The following is a 25,638-nucleotide window of genomic DNA, read 5'->3' as shown; positions in this document are numbered from 1 at the left end:
AAGGTCACCTAGCTAGGATAGCTTCCCAGGTTGTCCTAATGTGTCTGGGCCACCTCTGGTAGCTGTTTACCTGATCGGCAGTTACAGGGCCCTTTAACAGGGAGCAAGGGTGGGAAAGAGTGCCTGGGGATCCCAACACCTGCCAGCACTCAGGTTGTGGGGTCCTTCCTGGGAGGCATGGTGTCCCATGCTCTCAACCTCCTGCCTGGGCAGGGCAGGCAGACTCCCCGCCAGGTACCGTATCACCCACGTATTACTAGCATCAGCATTGAACATTTTGTGTACAGTTATCTGAGTTTCTGTTATTAACTCTCAGCATTGAACATTTTGTGTACAGTTATCTGAGTTTCTGTTATTAACTCTATTATATATACACATAGGAGTTGAATTGCTATTTTCTATACATCCATTCCATTTTACATTCTCACCAGGATTGTATGAGTGCTTCAATTTTCCCAAATCCATGCCGTCACTTGTTATTAGACATATTTTTTACTACAATGATCTGAGTGGATGGTTATAAAGTGGGAAATTATGGTATGCTGAACATTTTTACATCTGCTTGTTGGTCAATTTGCTTATCTTATTCTGAGAAATGGCTATTCAAGTACTTTCCCAAATTTTCAATTTTTTTTTTATTTGTTGTTAAGTTGCAGGAGTGCTTTATATATTCTGAATGAAAAACTCTTATCACATATTATTGGGAACCTGATTGAAGGCTTAAGTTGAAGAGCATCATCGATTGTACTCATCTCTGTCTTTTCCTTCCTTCCAATATCATGGCTTCAAGGGCTCTGGCAAAAGTACACACTCAAGAAGGAGTTTGGGCATGCTCAATAGATAGCTGTCTCCAGGTCCAGGATGGCAGCCAGCAGGAGGCTGATAAAGGAACTTGAAGAGATCTGCAAAGGTGGAATGAAAAACTTCCATAGCATCCAGGTTGATGAAACTAATTTATTGATTTGGCAAGGGCTTATTGTTCCTGAGTACCTTCCATGTAATAAGGGGAACTTCAGAATCTAAATCAACTTTCCAGCACATTACCTTTTCAAACCATCAAAGACCACATTTAAGAGATCTAGCAACTGAGCATTGATGAAAAGGAGGCAGGTCTGTCTGCCTGTAATTAGTGCTGAAAACTGGAGGCCAGCATCCAAAACCGACCAAGTAGTCTGGTCCCTTAGAGCACTGGCGAATGACTCCCAGCCCGAACACCTGCTTGGGGCTCAGCTAGCTGAAGAATTCTCTAAGGACCATGAAAAATTCTGTAAGAAGGATGAAGTTTACAAAGAAATATGGAAATAAGTGAACTGTGGGCTAAAATCTACCACAAATTGTTCCAGCAAGTGTGAGCAGAGACCCTGCCAGTGCACCTAGACACCCTGCAAAGCAGGACCCTGGAAAATTTATACCCACCACCGCCTGCATTCACTCATGGCAGTTACTAACTTTCTAAAGTTTTCTTAATCAAAAGTGGTGTAGGTAACCTGTAAAGAAAGCTTTAAAAATTTCAGCTGTTCTTTAACAAAAAAGAGTGAGATTGCTGGATGCAATGAAGTTCAGTTATCGCCTTACATGGAGTAGAGGCATAGTGAGTGATAAATGGGGTAGGATATAATAGAATATTCAAAGGGTGTGCAGTTTGGGAGCAGGACTTGAATACTGCCCATTTTTGCCTTTTTTCTAGAACTCAAAAGTGTATTGCTTCAGGTGACTGATAAAAGTAGGTGTGTCAACCATGGTGATTGTATTATAATAACAGTATAATGATCTAAAAATCATTACTGGCATGCAGTTGGCAGTCATTTCAGCTACTTTTGGCTGGCATCATTCTGAGCAGTAATTTCAAGGGTTCTGCATTTTTCCACTGCATAGAAAGAGGCAACTGGGCAGTGTATAAAGGACTAGTAACCTCAGCTCCTCCTTGGCGCCTGTAAATGTACCACAAGGAAAGCATATTTGGAGTCTGTTTAGGTATTGGCTCTGTCTTTTCTGTAGTCTTAATGCTCTAGACAAGTTCCACCTTTGGAACCAAGATGCTGAGGGGTAATACCTGGGCTTCCATGATATGGGTAAGGTCTTCTGTGGCATATGTTGCCTTTCTGGAAGGTGGCTGGAATCATAACTGTGATACTACAAGAAGTTGGCAGTGGTAGGATTACAAATGGCATCCCCAGATGCTTCAGGTTCATCCCTAAAACATGAAAATGGCTACTTATATGGCAAAATCCTTCGTGATATTGTCAAGTGAAAATTCTAGAGATCAATAGATCATCCTGAATTATATGAGTGGGCCCTAAATATTATAATGGGTATCTTTACAATAGAGAGGCAGAGAAGAATTTCCACAGAAAGAGGGGGAGAATGTGATGATGAAAGCATAATTTAGAGTAATGGGGTCACAAGAACTGTTTCCACCCTAAGATGGAAGAGGCAAGGAAAGGGTTCCACTAGAGCCCCCTGAGGGAGTGGGGTCCTACAGTAACATGTATTTCAGAGTTCTGTTCTCCAGAACAGTAAGATAACACATTTCTGTTGTTTTAAGTCAGCAGTTTTGTGGAAATTCAGCATAGCAGCCACAGGAAACTGACTTAGTGATATAAGCACCAATTCATAGAGGAAGTGAAGGAATGTGCCAATGCATCTATCTGGGAAATAGGAATGTCAGACAGAGGAAACCTCATGTCCAACAGCCTTGAGGTAGGGTTGTATGGCTGAAATGATTGAGGAAACATTAAAGCAGCCACTGGATTTGAATGCAGTGAAAAGGAGGGCCCAGTCAGAGATAAGATCAGCTAGGTCAGTGGACTTGAGGGCTCAGTGATGTTCATTTTCACGCTCATGAAATGAGAAGTCACTGAAGAGTTTCAAGCACAGGGATAATAAGATCTTACTCTTACTCCAAGCAGCCCAAGATTTCTAACTAAAGGAACCAGAATCACTCTGTCTCTGGTATTGATAATAGACTTAGGGGGCAAAAGACAACAATAGGAAACCAAGTAGGAGGCCATTGATTACATTCAGTAGGCAGCTGATGTTGAGTCTGAATTTACAGGAGAGGCCTAGTTTAGACATAAATATCACTGTGTGTTGTAGCACCAGAAATTTACTTCAAACATTTCAGCAAAAGGGACAGGGTGTTTTATGCCATGTGTTAGTTTTACATCATTCAAGGGGCAGTTAATTTCCTAAGGAGAGGTAACTTTTAATAAAAAAGCATCTATAAAGTATTTTAACTATTATTATCTCAGTTAAATACCAGCATCTTTGAAAATAGATGTTAGAACAAGATTTGCACTGGTAAATTTAGTAGCTTTTTAATGAGCTTAATGGACATGCATATAAATTATATGTGGATTTAATTGTATTCAACATAGACACATTGGTAAACTATGTAAGATTTTCCATCATTGGTTGCATAGGATAATCAAGTCAGGGAAGCTTTTTTTTTTTTCTCTCATTTTTCGGAATTCCATTCAAGGCATGTCTCTAACATAGCTATGGGTTAGAATATTCTGGTTGGCTGTGTCAGATACTAGATTAATTGAATTCACCCTGTAAAATATTGTGGTGCAAGAAACTCATTGATGTAAGAAGTGTTTATTTCATCACAATAGAGAACTAGAAGTTTAGGCAGCTGACCACAAGAAGCTGTGGGTTTTTGTATCTGCTTATTTTTTAAGTTATGACTTAAATGTGGCAGTCTATGTGGTAGAATTTAGTATGAGATTTGCTTTAGTTTATAACCTGTTAGTGTGACTGTGATTGTGAGAGAGAGAAATCCATCATCTTTCTCAGTCACAACTGAGGTTCAGGAGAGTATTTATCTTTGTTTCATAGCAAAAGTTACTGTGCTAAAAAGATACAAACCATGTTGGAATGAAAGGGGTCTACTTACTTCATTTCAAACACCTAGTTTCAGAAAGTATTTTCTTTCCTTTTGTTCCCTCTATGTTAACTCACATATTATCTACTCTTTATCAAAGGGCCATCTAAGTAATTATTTCTGAAGCATATTTGGTGTGAATCTTAAAAAAAGGTAGGTATCTTCTTACTAGAAATCATTCTTTATTCAAAATATTAGCACATGCGTAAACATTCCTTATCTTATACATGAAACATTAATGCTCTAGAGAGGATAAATAGCCTCAAAAGTGAAAAAAAAATCATTTTTTGGAGGAAATGTGGTCCAGAATTTATACTGTATCATAAAATAAATACAGAATATTCACTACCACATTCTAAAAATGAATAATAGTAGTAGTAATAAAAATGTAATAATAAAAATAACAATTCCCCATTCAGATACATGGAACCATTTTGAATACTCTCAGGTCTCACAAAATATAAGTTCTAGTCATTTCTGTCTTTCTTGCTTCACATATTTGGATCTGAGATAAGGAAACATGGGTAGGAGAAGTTGGAGAGGTATTCTCTGTGCTGTATTCTAGCACAATAAATTCTACTAGTTATTCTTTTTTGTTGTTTTTTGACAGGCAGAGTGGACAGTGAGAGAGAGAGACAAAGAGAAAGGTCTTCCTTTTGCCGTTGGTTCACCCTCCTATGGCCACTGCGGCTGGTGCGCTGCGGCCAGCGCACCACGCTGATCTGAAGCCAGGAGCCAGGTGCTTCTCCTGGTCTCCCATGGGGTGCAGGGCCCAAGCACTTGGGCCATCCTCCACTGCACTCCCTGGCCACAGCAGAGAGCTGGCCTGGAAGAGGGGCAACTGGGACAGAATCCGGCGCCCCGACCGGGACTAGAACCCAGTGCGCAGGCACCGCAGGTGGAGGATTAGCCTAGTGAGCTGTGGCGCCGGCTCTACTAGTTATTCTTAGCTCTTGCTTGTGTTAGGGGATGTCTTTCAAATTCTAGGTTAATGGTTGCATTATACATTTTAATGATATTTTAGTATGAAATTTTTAAAAATTTTATTTGTGATTTTATTTCAAAAGCAGAGAGACAGAAAAGAGAGATGTTCTGTTCAGTGAACCATTTCCCAAACACTCACTAACAGTCAGAGCTGGGCCTGCCTAAAGTCAGAGCCCAGAATTCAGACTTGGTTTCCCCTGTGCATGTCACAGATTCAGGTAATTGGGTCTTCATCAGCTGTCTCCAAGGTGTGCATCAGCAGGAAGTTGGGTCAGCAGAAGGATAGCCAGGATTTGAGTCAGGAACTCAGATGTGGTATCTGAGGATCCCACGAGGAAACCTAACTGCTGTGCTATATCCCTGCCTCATTTTAGTGACATTTTGAATGATTAATCCTAATAGAAGACACTGTTTGTAGATTATGTATTTGCATATATAAGTTGCTTAATATTTACGTTTACCCTGATAGTAGATCTCATTTTCTATTTGAGGAAGTTTGTATAAAATTGGATAAATAACTTATTGAAGTCAACACAGCCAGGAAGTCATAAACCAGAGTTCTCTCTGAATTATTTATTTGCTGTCTTACAATTTAATTACAGTAAGACTGAGAAGTAGAGAAATTATTCAAATTCATTATCCATATATGAAGAAAACGTGCTCTTGGTTAAAAGCAGAATCAGCCTTCAGCTGACTTCTTTGAGTAATTCATTCCTTTGTACCTCTCAGAAGCCCAGTTTATGTTATAGCCATTTATATACTTTTGTTTTTTTCTAACTCAAAGAAGGACCCTGGAAAATCATCTCTTTAATTTCCACTCATGAATAGTTAAGAATGAAATGGCATTTAAATCTCTGATTGGATAGGAAAACCTTTACAATTCACTTCCTTATAAACTTTGTTTTCTTAAGCCTTGCAAACTGAGAAGATCCACTAGATAAATACATTGAGTAAAATAATGCTAATCAAGTTTCTTAAAAATTGATTTTTATTGAACAAAGAAAAGAGTTGACTCTATCAAATTTTATTTCTCTAGAATGTCTATAATTCTAGAGAATTTCTCTAGAAATGTCTATAATTTCCTTAAACAAATTGGTTGCACATGATTTATTTTTCTTTATATGATCCTGAGCAATAGATAAACTGGTTTCTTTTCCTGAAGGCTATCCAGCATAAAAACTAAACAATATTTCATTCATGATGCACAAACATATAGTCTACCATGGTTTCCCACAAAATGCCTTATGAAAGAAACTGAAAATCTCACTCATTTCTTATAATGAAGAATGAGTCTATTGATTTTTTTGAAATTTATATAAATTAGCTTTATTTTGTATGTAGTTTATGAAAAAAGATATAGCAGAAAGAAGGAAGAGAAAAGGTGAAACAAGAAAATGACAAGTATAGAAGACAGATTTGAAAGAAAAATAAACAAATAAAAAAACAAGTAAATATATGGTTATACATGTGTATATATATTTTATACACACAAATATATACTTGTACATATTTGCATATATAAACATATATTTATTTTAAGCTGAAATAATATAGGTTTTCATATTGTATGGTTTTAATAAATATGTATTTGGACATCATTGTATGTTAACATACTTCTGTATGATTGTGGTAGAAAGAATTCTAAACATGTGTGGAACCTCTGAACATGAATGGATGTTACCATGATGATTATTAATGTTTCATGGAAAAAGTGATGGAATTTTTGCAGATGTAATTAAGATCCTAAATCAGCTGATTTTCAGCTAGTGAAAAAGGCGATTATCCAGGTTGGGCCTGACTTAATCAATAAAGTCCTCAAAAATGGCTGTGGATCTTCCGAGGAGAGTTTGTCTTTTTGGCTTTGAGGAAGTGAAATGCTGGGTTGTGAGAGAGTCAGTGACAGGTCACATACCAGGAGTGGCAGGCTATCCTGGAATTACAGCCAGGAAAGAGGATCTCAGTCTTACCTATAAGAAGTGCTACTGAATTCTGGCAACACTGGCTGCACTTGGTGAAACACCTCAGACTCAAGAAAGGAATGCAGGTTAACTGAATCTTGTTTGCAGTCTTGGGACCCTTAGCAGAGAAATGGCTAAACTGTGTTTGGACTTCCTAATCCTCAAAATGTGTGTCACTTACATGTGTGGTAGCTTGTTACTTAGCAATAAAAACTGAATGCAATGATTTAATTAAAAGTGCTGTGCTCCAGGGACCTGCAAAAAATTAATGGAAAAACATGTATCATGAAAAAGCACTGATTCCAAAAATTGTTTCACATCAAGTAAGATTGCCTTTTAAATACATTTTTCATAGATTTTTTTTAAAGCTTGTATTCATTTATTTGAGGCAGAGTTACAGAGAGAGAGGGAGAGAGAGAAAGGTCTTCCATCTGCTAGTTCACTCCCTGAATGGCTCCAATGGCCAGAGCTGGGCTGATCAGAAGCCCAGAGCTCAGAGCTTCTTTTGGGTCTCTCATGTGGGTGCAGGGATATTTGGACCATGTTCTAGTACTTTTCCAGGGCATAAGTAGAAAGCCAAATTGGAAGAGGAGCAGCTGGGATACAAACTGACACCCACATGGGATGCCAGAGCTGCAGGCAGAGGCTTAACATACTATGCCACAGCTCTAGTCCACCACAGACTTTTTAAAGTGCTCTCATTTATACCAATGATTCTCTTAAAATCAGAGACACTTTCTAGAATTTAGGCTGATGTACATACCAGTATTTTTCTGAGGCTCTTTGAGTTCTTAAACTCTGGGTTCAGAGGGTAGGGCTCATAAATCCAAATGCCTACTGGGTTATGCTGTGATGTACAGTGTGAAATGAGTGTGGAGTAATCTTAAAGTAACACAACAGGGGTAGCACTTCTCCCATTGCTACTACCACAAGCATGTCATTTGCCTGGTTACAGTTTCTCACAACACTCTTCAGACCAAATGAAAACAGCCAGAAACTTTCTAAGGTCTTATAAATTTCATGGACCAGAGATTGAGACCTTGCTCATCAGTTACCAACTCAGGAGAATGATTAACTCATGGATGACTTTTTTTTTAACATTCTATTTCTCTAGAAATAAAATTTAAAACAGTATAGTTCAAACAACTATGAAATCTGATATACAGATATTTATCAGATCTATCCTGTATATGGTCAATGCCATAGTCAACACGAGGTAAAGATTTGAATATTGCTCTATTCTTCAGAAACTTACAATATACCAGAGGAAGATATATTTAAGATATATTTAAACAGATACATAGCAATAAATAAAATGAATAATAAATAAATAAATAAATAAATAAAAGGTCTTCCAGGACTCTTGCCTTTTGTAGAAGTTTTTTTTTTTTTTATTCTTTATTAGAGAACAATGTATTTTTGTGTAAGGTATTGAAGTAAATCTCATGAGTAAAACAGGGTACTGGGCCATTTCATATAGTGGTTAAATTCAAATCAGTACCAAAATTTTGTAGGTAGACTAAAATTCTAAAATCTATTTATTTCCATTAAAATACTGACCAAGTTATACATGGAAAATTGACTAACATTTGCAAATGCACAGTTGATTAGCTATGATTCTTTTTACAGTTTCAGGATACCTTCCAAATAGCATTGGCAAACTGTGAAGTAATTGCTTTAACTGGAATCACGAAGATAATTTCCTTTGTGGAACTCAATTAGCTATATTTTTTCTATCCCTTCAAATCATTTTTATATTGTTTGGATTCATCCTAAATCAGCTGGCATCTGTGATTTCTGGTACGCAGTCAACCTATTTAATGAACTTACTTTAATTGATTAAATCATGCTGCATGTTTACAGCGGTTTTTGCATGAAGTTACACAGGGAAAGGTCTCACTTATAGATATGTTATTATATAAGGCAACAAAAATGGGTTTTAATTTTTTTTTTGCTATGAAGTCTGTGAGAATTATTGTCAAGCTACACTTGTTTCTCAGAATTTAATATGTATTATACTGACATGGGTGTAGGACTCAGAGCTGGTACTGCACTTAGTAATGCACGGTTTTCTCTCTTTAGTGTTAGGTAATTTGTTTGATAGAGTCTTTGTTCACATGAGGACTGGATTCAAAATGCCTCTTCTGTTGATTATCCAGTGAATACATTATATATTACTCTTCCATGGGGATATCAGTGCCTTAAAAGGCAAAAGGGCCGGGCCGGCGCCATGGCTCAATAGGCTAATCCTCTGCCTGTGGCGCTGGCGCCCCGGGTTCTAGTCCCAGTTGGGGTGCCAGATTCTGTCCCAGTTGCCCCTCTTCCAGTCCAGCTCTCTGCTGTGGCCTGGGAGTGCAGTGGAGGATGGCCCAAGTGCTTGGGCCCCTGCACTCGCATGGGAGACCAGGAAGAAGTACCTGGCTCCTGGCGTTGGACTGGCGCAGCACCAGCTGTAGTGGACATTTGGGGAGTGAACCAATGGAAAAGGAAGACCTTTCTCTCTGTCTCTCACTGTCTAACTCTGCCTGTCAAAAAAATAAAAACAAAAAAAGGCAATAGGGCCACTGTTTTAAAATTGTTTTCAATAGAATCAAGCAATAAGATTCTCTGTTAAGTTAATGGATTCTGCAATTAAAATTTAAATGTATATACAGTATATGCTATTTTATCATTTTTATTTTATTTATTTTGAGTAAGTGGTCCAACTAAATTACAAGTTATTATTTGAATGTTATTGCAGTGATAAATAATTTTCACACATCCCTTCTTTATAAAATGTCTTCTCAATCATTCTAATTTTTTTAAAGATTTATTTTATTTATTTGAAAGAGAGTTACAGAGAGAGGTAGAGACAGAGAGAGAGGTCTTCCATCTGCTGATTCATTCCCCAGATGCCCGCAATGGCCGGAGCTGTGCCAATCCAAAGCCAGGGGCCAGGAGGTTCTTCTGGGTCTTCCACGTGGGTGCCGGGGCCCAAGTACTTGGGCCATCCTCCACTGCACTCCCGGGCCACAGCAGAGAGGTGGATGGGGACTGGAGCAGCTGAGACTTGAACTGGCACCCAATATGGGATGCGGGCACTTCAGGCCAGGGTGTTAACCTGCTGCGCCACAGTGCTGGCCCCCTAAACCATTTATAATTAACTCCCAATAGATTGAATTCATCCTCTTTTATTTCCCCATTCTAGCTATTGTCAACAATGATAAGAAAAATGTGAAAAAGTACCATAAGATGAAGAGAAAGAGAATAAGATAAATGCAAAAACAAACAAACAAAAAAAGCATGAAAGTGGAATAGAAACAATAGTATAAAGGAGGCAGAGTCAAAGATAATGTAAGAAAAGAAAGAAAGATAGAAACAGGAATTATAACACGTCATTATCCACAGAGTCACAGCCCCTAAGGATACCTTACTTCTGTGTTTTGGCTTCTCTTCCTCCGAGTGTTATGAATAAAAATTACTTTCTATCCAGGTGGTTAGATAGTCTTACATTCTAAGCCATGACTTAGCACATGAATAAAACTTTTAAGTTAGATTTTGAAGAAGTTGTTCACTACAGTTTAGATACTCAGAGATGTCTAAGGTGGTACCATCGGCTTTACTAATTTAAATGCTATTCTTGTGCCAGAGGCTCTATTATACTGCTGTCTCTGAAGACAACTTGAAGATCCTCTTGAGGTTCCTTTATTCCCTGACACTAAACTCTCGGAACATGGAGAATTAGTTTTGACTATACAATACCACACCTGTTCATTAACGCCTCCTGGAGAAATGTTAAAAATTCAGGCATGTGAATTTCTTATCCCAAATCAAGTAAACCTCAGAATTTCTGAAGATGAATTTGTACTATCAGTGATGCTTTTGTTGTTGGTGGTGATTTTTACAAATTTTCCAAGTGATTTTCCTGTATTCATCAAGGATTAAAGTTCAGTTATCTAGGGTATCTTCTGTCCATTTACTTGTAGTTTTTTCAGTAACACATGGCTCAGAAAGATTACAACTCCTTTTGCCCAAAAACTACAACCTTAGAGAAGGTCCCTGATCAAAACTCACATGATACAGACCTTTATGACTCTATCAAATATTTGGGAATTATTTACCTGAATTATGTTTTTCAGACAATTTGCTGATGGTGACAGTTGAAATCGTGAGAATGAGGTGGAAGAGGTAAAATGAAAATGAATATTGATTAGTAGTTGCACAAAAAATGACAAGGTGTAGCCATGGGCCATTTCTGTTCTCAATTTGTTACTGTACACATTTTCCAAAATTTTTATTCTTCACTGGAAATTGTGGTACAGGGTCCAAGATAGCCTATAAAAGAAATATTCCATTTACTACTGCATTTTGGATACTTCCTACAAGCTTATTCATGGGTACTGTGCATTCCAATGGAAGGTTTCTATTAACATGAAAATGTGCTGTTACTTTCCTTATCTTAAAACAGAGAAAAACTGATTCTTGATCCCACATCATCTACTTCAGGTGACCCTACCATTTCCCTATAGAAAAAAGTTCTTTTAAAAATGTGTTTTGTATGATTTCTCTTATTCTTTGTCTATTTTCTCCTGAACCGACTCATCTTCTCATAACTCCATTGTCCTGTAGTGGTCACTGATCTTGCAGTGTTGAGTCTGAAGATTCACATCACCTCACTTGTCACCCTTTTCAGTCTTCTTTGCATATTCCTTCTCTGTGTTGCACCCTCTGAAAGTAAATGGCTAGCAAGACCCTCCTTTGTTATTCTCCTGATGCTCTCATTCAGCCTCATATATTCCCCTTGACTCCTTGATCTTCTCAGTGACATCAGTCCTGGTCCCCCTTCAAAGCTTTACATTTGCTATTCCCTCTGCATGGAATGCTCCTTCAGGGACAGCTCCAAAGGTCAGTCCTACTGAGATCAACTTTCCAGGGAAATCTTTCCTGGAAATCCTATTGAAAGCAGCAAACCTCCTCTTTTCCTCAGGGTTCCTTCTCTACCTCTAAGTTTTATTTTTCTCTGCAGTAATTATGATCATTTTTATATATAGGTATCTTATATTACATCTTTTCTGTCTCCCTCAATTAGAATGTAGGCTCCATATGGACATGCATCTTATGGGATCATTCGAACTGTATACCTCATACTATGTGTGAGAACACTGGGCCTGAACTCTCAGGCCTAATGTGACTGGCATAATGTAAAGTCTAGTGGAATGTTTATCGCTCTGGAAAGCCCACATCTCAGGACTTTACAAACTGCTAAGTCAATACATCCTAAGAACCTTTCTGCACTCCCCTACCTAGCTTATGAGGGTCCATATGGCTCTCTGCACCTTCCCCAAAAAGCAGCTTGAGAAGGGACTCTGCCTGTGCTCAAAGGGAATGAAGCCTGGTTTCAACCCCCCTGCCCTCTGTCTGGGTAGGGTCAGCCCCACTCTGTACCCCTCCCACCTCTTATGTCTTCCCTAAAATAAAGACTTCTCTAAGTAGCCTTCTCCTCTCCTTTGTACACTAAAATCCTAAAATGTAATGCAATGGTGCTGAAACACGGGATGAAGGCAGACCCCAGGCAACTAGTCCACGCTGACTTCCCTCCTTTGCTGTCATTGCTGGCTAAGTGCCTCTCTCCTCGAGTACCCTCCTTGGAGTGACTTGGCTGGGCTCAGGAGACACCACTCTGGAACTGCCTGGGTGAGATGAGAATTGCCTTGGCCTCTCCTCCTCACTCCCAGATTTCTCTTTCTCAGTTCTCTGCAGGCTCACAGCCAGTGTCCTTCTGTCCGATCTCTCCTCTACATGCAACGCTGGACCTGATTTTCAGTCTGTTGGACTGGAAAGGACTCCTAGTTTTCATAAGATTGGTAAAGAAACTTAATTTCTACAATATTCAAGTAACTACAGGTTAAAATTCAGCATGTTCTTTTTTCATTTTTTAAAGTTTTCTGTAAGGTATACAGGCTTAATATATTTCATACATAAGATTTAGGAACATACCAATACTTCTTGCCGTTTCTTCCCTCCCATTCCTCCTCAGCCTCCCCCCCCCTACACGCCCCTCATTAATTTTTACAAAGATCTATTTTCAGCTTGCTTTATACTCGTAAGGTTAACCCTACACTAAGTAAAGAGTTCAACAAATAGTATGAAGAAAAAAACACTGTTCCTCAACAGTAGAGATGAGAGCTGTAAACAATTATTGAATCTCAAAATGTCCAGATGTCATTCTTTTGATTTAGAGGCCCTGAGAATTGCTTTAGGATGTGAATTAAAGGAACCAAGAATTAAAAAAAATGAAGTAGTGGAGGAAGCTATAAGCATGACAGTGTATTCTTGCTGATGGAATGCTAAAAAAATGTTTTGATAGCCTTTTTTGATAGAAAGGAACTGAAGGAATAAGCATATTGCAGAAGGCTTCTGGAAGTTGAAGGCAGTGTGAGAATAGTTTGGATGTGATTAGAAGGAAATTATCTTAAAAGCTAGCTCTTCTAAATGCAGCAGGATCACCTGACTCTGTACCTCATTGTATCTGATGTATTCAACCGTCCTGAGTGATGGGCTGGCTCCTTGTGCTGCCATTACAAGCTAACCCTTTTTGATCAAGGTTTTTCTGTGTCTTGTAACTGACCTTAGGGACAAATTTTATGTAGCTCAAAAGGGTTTCATGTGTTTCTTGTTGCTTTTATTGAGTGTAATTGCTATAAAATCTGGGTCAAAGGAGTTAACTTTATCAGTCTCAACTCTGATTAGATCTGGTCCACACATTTGGTTAAAATGCTCAGATTTAACTTTTCATGTGACAAAATGGTTTATAAAATAATGACAAATGTATGTTATGCTTGTATAAAATTCTTATGTTTTATGCACAGGGATTAATCACTGTTAATAGGATGCAGTTACAGAGCAGATCCATCCCCCATTGCAATATACAATGCAAAGGTGTTCCTAGACGTTGTGTTGGTTGCATGGCAGTAAAGACTAATGGGTCATTCTGTCTCTCATCTCCTGCTTCTGACTCTGGCCAGGTCAGCACTGGGACAGGGAGCTAGCTAATTCTTCCCAATCACAGTTTTTTTTTTTTTTTAAACTTTTATTTAATGCATATAAATTTCCAAAGTACGACTTATGGATTACAATGGCTTTCCCCCCATACCGTCCCTCCCACCCACAACCCTCCCCTTTCCCACTCCCTCTCCCCTTCCATTCACATCAAGATTCATTTTCGATTATCTTAATATACAGAAGATCAGCTTAGTATACATTAAGTATGGATTTCAACAGTTTGCTCCCACACAGAAACATAAAGTGAAAAATAATAGATGATTTTTTAAAATGATGATGAAATCAGAGCAGACCTATTGTCATGTTTAATCCCAGTGAGAGTCAAGTTGGGAATTGATAATTTCTTTTTTCTTTTCTTTTTTTTTTTTTTACAGAGGATCAGTTTAGTATGCATTAAGTAAGGATTTCAACAGTTTGCACCCCCATAGAAACACAAAGTGAAATATATTGTTTGAGTACTCGTTATAGCATTAAATCTCAATGTACAGCACATTAAGGATAGAGATCCTACATGAGGAGTAAGTGCACAGTGACTCCTGTTGTTGACTTTACCAATTGACACTCCTGTCTATGGCATCAGTAATCTCCCTATGCTCCAGTCATGAGTTTCCAAGGCTATGGAAGCCCTCTGAGTTCTCCGATTCTTATCTTGTTTAGACAAGCTCATAGTCAAAGTGGAGGTTCTCTCCTCCCTTCAGAGAAAGGTACCTCCTTCTTTGATGGCCTGTTCTTTCCACTGGGATCTCACTTGCAGAGATCTTTTGCCAGAGTGTCTTGGCTTTCCATGCCTGAAATACTCTCATGAGCTTTTCAGCCAGCTCCGAATGCCTTTAGGGCTGATTCTGAGGCCAGAGTGCTATTTAGGACATCTGCCATTCTATGAGTCTGCTGAGATTCTCACTTCCCATGTTGGATCACTCTCCCCTTTATTTATTCCATCAGTTAGCGTTAGCAGGTACTAGACTTGTCTATGTGCTCCCTTTGACTCCCAGTCCCTTCACCATGACCAACTGTGAACTGAAACTGATCACCTGGAACAGTGAGATGGCATTGGTACATGCCACCTCGATGGGATTGAATTGGAATCCCCTGGTATGCTTCCAACTCCACCACTTGGGGCAAGTCAGCCTGAGCATGTCCCAAATTATACATCTCTTCCCTCTCCCATTCCCACCACCATGTTCAACAGGGATCACATTTCAGTTAATTTTCAACACTTAAGAATAACTGTGCATCAATTTCAGATCTAAACCAGTCATATTAAGTAGAACAGATAAAAAAAACTACCCAATCACAGTTTTATACTTGCTCACAACCCTGTCCCATTCTGTCTTGGACAGCCAAAGCCAGTAAAGAAAAAAATAAAGTTACAAAGAAACTTTTTGTCTTATCTAAAACTGCAACCACTTTTTTTCTTAGAAAATTAGCCTTCTGCCTCTAACATAACATCCATTGCCCTAATAATTAGATAGATAATACAGAGTGATTAACATGCTTGATCCTATCTGAAAGGACTAATAGCTGTTTTATGTGGTGATCTGTCATCAAGGAGACCTAACTAGATCAGTCAGCTCCCCCAAATGGCACCTATTTTTGATGCAAAAACCCAGGGCATTAAACAGCTGCCACGACAGAGGCTGGCTTCCAAGGAAGCCCTACCAACTCTGTCATAAACCTAGCCACTGGCAGTGAGACTGCCCTGAGAGTTGAAGGACAGCTGGATCAGAAACACAAAGCCTGTCAGCCCTTTGCTGACAAAGCTCTTCATCAGCCTGGCATCACATCGAGGGGACAGCCCAGGGTTTTTGTTGGCATTACAGGTAGGACTATAAATTTCTGCATCCTCCTATTACCAGCTAGGTAGATATTAGCCTTTGTGTGCAAAAATGGCTGAAGGAAAACTTGGAATTCTGTGTGGCTTAAGGATCAAAAGTCTTGCCCTTTTTCATAACCTTGTCAAGATGAATTCTAGCCCTCTCCCTGGTGGCAGCCTAAGACAAATTTCCCCTACCCAGTACCAAAGGGGCTATTAGGACCAACAATGGCAAATCTTGTCCCACAACCTTGTTTGGTGACTCTCAATTTTCTCCCTTGGGCAGTCTAGGGAAAACTTTCCCCAACCTATATGAAGGGGCTATTGAGTCCATTGTAAACTTCTGGGAGAAATTTCAGGAATTTGACACCCAGGAAACCCTCCACCCAGCAATTTCCCACACAGGGAGTGGAAGGAAAAATGCAGGGCTCACCGACCCTCCTGAAAAACATCTCTTAAGGATCTCTCCCCATTAAACCTCAATTCAAAGCCACTCCCATCCAGTTGAAGTAGGTCTCATTGAGTCACTTCAGCTTCTACAGCTATTAAGCTGTCAGGCTTTCCCACCTAGATTCATTTCTCCAGGTCAAAACTCACCCTGACCCAGGAAGATGAGATGACTGGACTGAGGCCCTGAAGAGGTGGCTATTACACACCTTGGTACCCCTACATCTCTTTGCTTCACTGCTATTCCAGAAGAAATGGAAGAGATGACTGATCACAAAACCATGAGAGCACCCCCTCACCTACCATGTCTGGTCTTGGACAGTTCCATGATCTTGTCCTAACCATTCTCAAAGCTGCTACTTCATTATCCAATCCAAATTTAACTTTTCACTTTCCTGTGGGACTGTTTCCTCCAGGGTGGTTTGATTGAATGTGTTCCTGAGTGCCTTTGCCCCTAGTTAGGATGTTCTCCTTATTTGGGGCCCTAAAACCCGAAGGTGTTTCTCCAGTCCATTGACTACCTCCCTCCTGTCCAGTCCCCATGCAATATTTTCTTGCTTCACATTGTGGTGGAATGAAAAAGCCATGCCAAGATAGCTGCTGGCACTGAAACTGCCTGGCAACAGGCTGTGATTGGATGGCTTCGGATACTGCCTGGCAACAGGCTGTGATTGGTTAGGGAATAAACCGCCCCTCAACCGGATTGGCTGCCTCGGCTAAATAAGCTGCTGTACCAACTGAAATAAACGAGTCTGCAGGCTGCTCGCCTCTGGCCTGCTTTCACCCAACTCCTGGGGTCTGTGTGGTGACTCCGCGCCTCTTTCCCCCACCACTCTCCTCCTCTCAGAACAAATCAACCGCAACATCACATCACTTAGAATGAATACTCAATCTCACCTTCTCACTTTTAATTAACACAAACACTAATCTCACAAAGGATTGCTGGCTGTGTCTCTCTCTGTCCTCCTCTGCTTACACTGCAGTCCCTGTCCCACAGCAGCCTGGATTAACAACATGGCATATCTTTTGCTAAGACAGAAAAGGGAGCAGCATTTAAAGATGGAGTAAAAAGGTTTGTTTTTTTTTTTTTTTTTTTTAAATATCCTACAACCCAAGCAGACCAGGCAATCAGGCTTTTCAAGGACTATATGTCATGTTATCAAAAAATTCTCTTATCTCAAAAACTCTGTCCTTGGCCCACTTAGTAGGAACACACCACTCCTAACCAAGGCCCTTTATGCATTGCAAGGCTCCATCCCAAGGAAACATGACTCTGGGAGCTATCCCTCCCGAGCTATGTGGAATAATGATCAAATCAGCAGGCTCACTGGCTTAATTACTATATCTCCCCCCAAGACTAGTGGCAAATTCATATAACCTGTCTTGTTTTCGGGCTTTCTTTTTTTTTTTTTTTTTTTTTTTTTTTGACAGGCAGAGTGGACAGTGAGAGAGAGAGACAGAGAGAGAAAGGTCTTCCTTTGCCGCTGGTTCACCCTCCAATGGCCGCCGCTGCAGCCGGCGCACCGCGCTGATCCTGGCAGGAGCCAGGAGCCAGGTGCTTTTCCTGGTCTCCCATGGGGTGCAGGGCCCAAGCACCTGGGCCATCCTCCACTGCACTCCCTGGCCATAGCAGAGAGCTGGCCTGGAAGAGGGGCAACCGGGACAGAATCCGGCGCCCCGACCGGGACTAGAACCCGGTGTGCCGGCGCCGCAAGGTGGAGGATTAGCCTATTGAGCCACGGCGCCGGCTTGTTTTCGGGCTTTCTAACACTTCCTGTGCCTGACTCTGTGCCTAACTCCCAGTTTTGTGCAGGCTGTCATATAAATCATCAGGAGCAACCCAAATTAACCAAAACGATCCCTTACAACCTCTCACAGATGCCGCACTGGCAGGAGCAACTGACATTTGGGAGAAAGAGCAAAAGACAAATATTGTTTTCATGTGAATCAAGCTGGCCTTGTTTGAGATGCTGCTTGCAAGCTGACTGAGCACCAAGAATTCAACACTGGACGTTTGACTCTTGAAACAGCTGGTTCCAAAAGCCTCTGGCTACCTTGACTTGTATCCCTTCACATCTCTCATAACATGTTTTTTTCTTCTTGTTTATCTAGGGCCCTGCACCCTTCAGCTATTGCAATGGTTCATTCACTCAGTGATTCAGAACATACTCAGACCAGTGTCGAAAATATCCTGCTAAAAGGCACTCAATTCCAGATACCACTCCAGTGATGGGGGCACTGGGAGAGAGAAACCACTCCTCTAACTATGGCCCCTCGCAGCAGGAAGCAGCCATGGAGTCTGTCAGGGTCCCCAGTCCTGTTTCTTCCTTCCCCAGGGTTCTTATCTATGTAACATAAAAAGATTATTTTTCTTTCCTTTCACATATGTATTTTTTTGTTGCTGAATTCTAACAACTTATTTAACTTTTATTTAATAAATATAAATTTCCAAAGTACAACTTTTTGATTATAGCAACTTTTCCCCCCCATAACCTCCCTCCCACCCACAACCAACCCACATCCCACTCCCTCTCCCATCCCATTCACATCAAGATTCATTTTCAATTATCTTTATATACAGAAGATCAGTATAGTATTTACTAAGTAAAAATTTCAACAGTTTGTACCCACACAGAAACACAAAGTGTAAAGTACTGTTTGAGTACTAGTTATACTGTTAATTCACACAGTACAGCACATTAAGGACAGAGATCCTACATGGGGAGTAAGTGCACAGTGACTCCTGTTGTTGATTTAACAATTGACACTCTTGTTTATGACGTCAGTAATCACCTGAGGCACTTGTCATGAGCTGCCAAGGCTATGGAAGCCTTTTGAGTTCACTGACTCTGATTTTATTTAGACAAGGCCATAGTCAAAGTGGAAGTTGTCTTCTCCCTTCAGAGAAAGATACCTCCTTCTTTGATGGCCCCTTCTTTCCGCTGGGTTTTCACTAACAGAGATCTTTCATTTAGGTCATTTTTTTTTGCCACAGTGTCTTGGCTTTTCATTCCTGAAATACTCTCATGGGCTTTTTAGCCAGATCCAAATGCCTTAAGTGCTGATTCTGAGGCCAGAGTACTGTTTAGGACATCCGCCATTCTATGAGTCTGCTGTGTATCCTGTTTCCCATGTTGGATTGTTCTCTCCTTTTTAATTCTATTAGTTACTATTAGCAGACACTAGTCTTGTTTATGTGATCCCTTTGACACTTAATCCTATCATTATGATCATTTATGAAATGAAACTGATCACTTTGACTAGTGAGATGGCATTGGTACATGCCACCTTGATGGGATTAAATTGGAATCCCCTGGAACATTTCTAACTCTACTATTAGGGGTAAGTCCGAGTGAACATGTGCCAAACTCATATATGTATTAAAATGATGGATTTGTGAGAACATTGAATGTGAACCCCCAGGCCTGATGAAACTGGCACAGGAAGATACTATAAAAACTGGTGGAATATTTATTGCTCTGGAAAGCCCACACTTGGGGACATTCCAAATTGCTGAGACAGTGCGCTGTAGGAGCCTTTCTGCATGTCCCCATCCACCTTAGCAGAGTGTGTGGCTCTGCACCTCCCCAAACAAGTAGCTTAAGAAGGGAATCTGCCTGCTGCACAAAAGGAATCAAGTTTACTTTCAAACCCCTGCCCTCTGGGTAGGTTCAATCCCCACTCTCTGCTCTGCCCACTGGCCCTCATTCTGTCCTCTCTAAAATAAAGTCTTCACTAGTTTAACAAGTACCACCTCTCCTTCAAACTCTAACATCCTAAAACCTAGCACTATGGACATTGCCTAACATTTTTACAGTGATCTTTGTTAATTGAATACATGACTAATATAGCATAATCATTAGATTCCTAGCACAGGAATTATCAGCACTCAATTACTGAAGATCTCTTATATTGATCTTCAAGTCAGAATTCTTAATGAAATGAAACATGAAGAATTTCTAGGAGTATACTATTTTTTTAAGTCAGTCTACCTACAGGCATTCCACAGAGTATCCATGTTGTCGTCATACTGTGTTCGTAGTTACAAAAAAGTGTCAGAGGTTACATGGAAATATGCCACATAAAGTTTTAAAAAAGAGAGCATGTTATGTCTTTTGAAATCCATAACTATCATTTCCTGCTGTGCTTAATTTCAGGACAAGAGCTATAATTAAACTTTAAAAAGTGTGCTTTTTATCTGGAGATCACATTGTAATATTTAGTTAGTGTGTGTATGTGTGTGTGTGTGTGTGTGAGAGAGAGAGAGAGAGAGAGAGAGAGCAAGAGCCAGAGCGAGAGAGAGAGATTGAGAGTTCTAAAACCTTTTCATTAAGTCATACTCAGATTTGCTTTCTTAGAATTTCTACATTGTTTTCTGCTGTCATGTGAGAGAAAAATTTTTGAAATGCTATTTCCATGTAGATTCCAAAAATAAATAGAACTTCTGGAGATATATATTAAGGTTTTCTGACATTTTGACACAGAGGACTAATATAATTTTGTATAAATATATAATATATAATATATGCAGTTATAATATGACTTCCAGGGAAAGCAGGAATACTTAGGAGCAAGTTGGTCAACATTTATTTGCCAGGTGTAAGAAAAACTTTTTTGATACTGCTGTTATCAGCATGTTCTCTGGTTATTTAATGCAGGCAAGGCCATATTTAGGTCATAGGGATAGTTTTATCTTGTGTGGACAGTATAGCGGAGACATTATACCTTAATGTGTAAACTCATGTCACATATTATTGCATTCTTGGGAGCTGGTAAGAGGTGGCAAAGTTGAAAGATGACTTTCATTAAAACTCCTATCAGCTGCTTCAATCATATAGAGAAGGTATCACTTTCTTAAGGAACTTCTAATATTTTCATAAACAATCTCTGAGTGATGAATCTGAAGAAATTAATCTGGTCATTTTTGGTAACTTGTACTCCCATGAATTAGCAAAATATTGTGTAAAACATTGTCAACTTCCCAAATTCACTTATTAAGGAGGAAGAAAATGAAGCAGTTGACATTATTTTGTTACACACTATATATCTATAATGAAGAACAATCAGTACGAAAATTAATGACATGTCTAGCTTTCCACTTTCATATTTATGAAGTATGAGAGCAGCGTTATGCAGCTAGAAGCCAGGAGCCGGGAGCTTCTTCCGGTTCTCCCCAGTGGGTGCAGGGGTCAAGCACTTGGGCCATCTTCTATGCTTTCCCAGGCAGAGAGCTGGATTGGCAGAGGAGCAACTGGGACTCAAACCAGCGCCCATATGGGATGCCAGATCTTCAGGCCAGGGCTTTAACCCACTCTGCCACAGTGCTGCCCCCTCCCCCCTTTTTTTCTTTTTAAGCTTTAATACTTGCAACCACAAAGCAAACATAGTAGAATAATTTAATTTTTTATCATATTGATCTTCTAAATCTTTGACAACAACTTTTATCAGTGTGTGTTCTTTCTGTTGCCTGGCTGTATTTAATTTGGGTTGATAAAAGTATGTTAAAAGCATCTGAAAGTCATTTACTTCTCATTTAAAGGTTAATAAGATGGAACTTTAATTGAAACTTATTTTCTTAATGAAACTATGATTTTAATATTAAGATTATTCTAAGGCACGTTTGGATACTCGGAGCATCGCTTTGTCCTCCCTTCTTCTTGTCTTCTTCCATTCCTTTCTGCCTTCTCTCTCCCTAACTTCCTTTCTTCCTTCTATCCTAGCTAAAACTAAAGTAGTTAAATTATTCTCTTGTCAAAGTCCAAGCTCTAAATACCCTCTTTTTAGGAGGTGTGACCTGTGTATTCCAATAACATATATATATATATATATATCTTAATATTATTCTCTAGCTGTATTTCATTTATTTGTTTATATGTATTTATTTATTTTTTTAAAGATTTAAAAGGCAGAGTTACAGAGAGAGGAAGATAATGTGTGAGAGATCTTTCATCCAGTAGTTCACTCCCTAAATGGCCGCAATGGCCGGAACTGGACCAATCTGATGCCAGGCGCCAAGAGCTTCTTCCCAGTCTCCCGCGTGGGTGTAGGGGCTCAAGGACTTGGGCCGTTTTCTGCTGCTCTCCCAGGCACCTGAGCAGGGAGCTGGATTGAAAGTGGAGCCCCTAGTTCTTCAACTGGTGCCTCTAGGGATGCCAGCACTGAAGACGGCATCAGAGGATATTGCTCAGAGCATATTGCATGTGTGGTATGACTGGAAAAGGGGAATTGAAGGTAATACCTCTCTCCTCCTTCCTTATTTCCTTCCTCTCTATTTCCCTCCTCCCCTCCCCTTCTTATCTCTCCACCCTCTCCCCTCCCCTCCCCTCCCCTTCCCTCCCCTCTCCTCCCCTCCCCTCCTCTCCTTTCCTCTCCTCTCTCCTCCTCTCCCCTCCTTCTCTCCTCTCCCCTCCTTCTCTCCTCTCCCCTCCTTCTCTCCTCTCCCCTCCTCCTCTCCTCTCCTCTCCTTTCCTTCCTTCATTCCTCCCTCCCTTTCTCCCTTCCCTTCTCCCTTCCTCCCTCCTTTCCTTCCTTCCCTCCCTCCTTCCTTCACTTCTCTCTCCTTCCCTTCTTTTCTTCCTTGAATGGGAGAGGATAACTTGGGATAATAATAACAAAAGTTTTGTCTGACTGCCCATGTGAAATTCTAGATTTCTGTAATACACAAGTATAGATGTAATATAGATCGCTGACTACAACAGAGGAGAGGTCAGTGTTGGGATAAAGGGGGGGGTAATTGATTATAAAGATAACATTGGAACTCTCCAGACTGAATGAAATCACTTACAAAAGATGGCATGGAGGCTGGCTCACTAGGCTAATCCTCCGCCTTGCGGCGCCAGCACACCGGGTTCTAGTCCTGGTCGGGGCACCGGATTCTGTCCCGGTTGCCCCTCTTCCAGGCCAGCTCTCTGCTGTGGCCAGGGAGTGCAGTGGAGGATAGCCCAAGTGCTTGGGCCCTGCACCCCATGGGAGACCAGGATAAGTACCTGGCTCCTGCCATTGGATCAGCGCGGTGCGCCAGCTGCAGCACGCCGTCTGAGGCAGCCATTGGAGGGTGAACCAACGGCAAGGGAAGAACTTTCTCTCTGTCTCTCTCTCTCGCTGTCCACTCTGCCTGTCAAAAAAAAAAAAAAAAAAAAAAAAAAGATGGCATGGATAGGATAGAGGAGTTGAGAGACATGAACATCAAGATTAGGAGTCACTGACATGTAGAAGTATGGATAAAGCTGGATATCAAAAAATAATGAAAGGCACTCCCGGATCTGTGATCAGAGAAATCTTTATATAAAGCATGGCATTTGACCTAGTACTGAGGATCTTTAATAGTAACAGAGGCAGGAGAAGTTACTGGAGCAAAATTAAATGGATAGAAAAATATGGAATGCATTTGGCAAATAATTTAAATACCAAACTTGAGTACATATTACTTTCTGGAAAAAGAAAAGAACCATATACTCCTTACCATCATTCTTTAATTTGGCATTATGCATCATGGTAGTTGTTAGTTTTTATCTTCATGTTTTATTTTATAAATATGTATTTTTTGCCACTCCAGGTGTTGTGGTGGCAGTAGATTGAAGCCTGGATGCTATGTTATTTCATCACAGTGGACACAAGCTTCTATTTGTTACCACTGACTTTTCACTTTCTAGAGAAGGTTCTTACTGAGTCATGAAGTGCCAGATGGCAATGATAGACCAATTATAATTCAAGAACAAGTGTATCTATAGAATGCAACTCAATATGAATTCATCAAGAAGATATGGATATTATCATAGGGGAACTTCCACCACTCTCTGTGCTTTTACTTTCCAAATCTATAATAAGCATACATTTTTCCCGGGTTCAATATAAATTAAGAATTACCCACATCCTCAAAATGTTTAGTACAAGGAATATGTTAAGGACATATGGTAATTATTATACAAAGCTATGTTCTGAATATTTTCCCCTTTATCCTTTGAAAGTTTTATTAACATGCAATATTTGCACATTTAAAATTTAGTCTTGTAATAGTGTCTGCAAATACTAGCTGATAGAATAAAAAAGGTAGAGAATGATCCAACATGGGAAGTGAGATACACAGCAGACCCATAGAATGGCAAATGTCCTAAACAGCACTCTGGCCCTCAGAATCAGCCCTTAAGGCATGCGGATCTGGCTGAAAAGCCCATGAGAGTATTTCAGGCATGGAAAGCCAAGACACTCTGGGGAAAAAAAAAAAAAAAAAACCTAAATGAAAGATTTCTGCGAGTGAGATCCCAGTGGAAAGAACAGGTCATCAAAGAAGGTGGTACCTTTCTCTGAAGGGAGGAGAGAACTTCCACTTTGACCATGGCCTTGTCTAAATATGATCAGAGTCAGTGAACTCAAATGGCTTCCATAGCCTTGGCAGCTCATGACAAGAGCCTAGGGTGATTACTGAGGCCATAACCAAGAGTGTCAATTTGTTAAGTCAACAACAGGAGTCACTGTGCACTTACTCCTCATGTAGGATCTTTGTCCTTAGTGTGCTGTACATTGAGATTTAATGCTATAACTAGTACTCAAACAGTATTTTTCACTTTATGTTTCTGTGTGGGAGCAAACTGTTGAAATCTTTACTTAATGTATGCTAAACTGATCTTCTGTATATAAAGAGAAACGAAAATGAATCTTGATGTGAATGGAAGGGGAGAGGGAGTGGATAAGGGGAGGGTTGCAGGTGGGAGGGACGGTATGGGGGGGAAGCCATTGTAATCCATAAGCTGTACTTTGGAAATTTATATTCATTAAATAAAAGTTAAAAAAAATTAGTCTTGTGTTCTAAATTCTTATATTTATTTCATCAAAATATTTGCAGACCTACATCTCCATTCACTTACTTGAGTGTATTTTATTACAGGCATAACATGGAAATGGTTTGCTCTATTTTGTAACTCAAAAAAGGCTAGGGCTGGGTTAAGAAAAGGAGTAATTTTAAAGTCAAGTTTACAAAAAGGAAAAATCAAAGAAGAGAGTACATTTTAAGGGATATAGTGCACAATTTCAACACTTGTTTACAGTGTAAACTGATGCTATCAGGCAAGTAGCATTTTCATCTCCTTATCTGTTTCTTTTTGTTTGTTTGTTTGTTTTAAGCCTACCAACTCCTCTCTTCTAGTTCTTTACACAGTATATAATACATTATGATGCCCTGAAAGAAAAAATAAAATAAACTATATTTCACCTCTGGCCACTGATTCAATATTTTAGTGGTTTAAAACTTTTAATTGTTGATGTCTTCTTGGCTAATGTAGGTCTTACATAGGCAAATACAGTTTCAAACCGAAGATTCACCTACATACTTTTGATGATTCTGATCACAAATACGCTCAAAACACAAGTGCCAAGCTCCTCAGCTGGAAATTCTACCTTCATGTCTCTGTCTAGAATTGCTGGTTCCCACTGAATCTTGTTGAACACTTTCTAAATACTCAATTTTTCTCTAGTAAAACTATTCCCCCAGGGAGTGTGGTAATGTATGTGCT

General features: G+C 39.8%; 1 pseudogene; it reads left to right on the top strand.

Annotated features, from left to right (window-relative positions):
• The first annotated feature begins 861 nt into the window (after positions 1–861).
• On the top strand, positions 862–1,309 carry LOC127493256 (ubiquitin-conjugating enzyme E2 L3 pseudogene; annotated as a pseudogene).
• Positions 1,310–25,638: the final 24,329 nt, after the last annotated feature.

This window comes from Oryctolagus cuniculus, chromosome 5 (genome assembly GCF_964237555.1).
Source record: "Oryctolagus cuniculus chromosome 5, mOryCun1.1, whole genome shotgun sequence".
NCBI classification, from domain to species: domain Eukaryota; kingdom Metazoa; phylum Chordata; class Mammalia; order Lagomorpha; family Leporidae; genus Oryctolagus; species Oryctolagus cuniculus.
The sequence above is the reverse complement of the archived record's forward strand: the minus strand, read 5'-3'. Positions and strand labels throughout refer to the sequence as shown.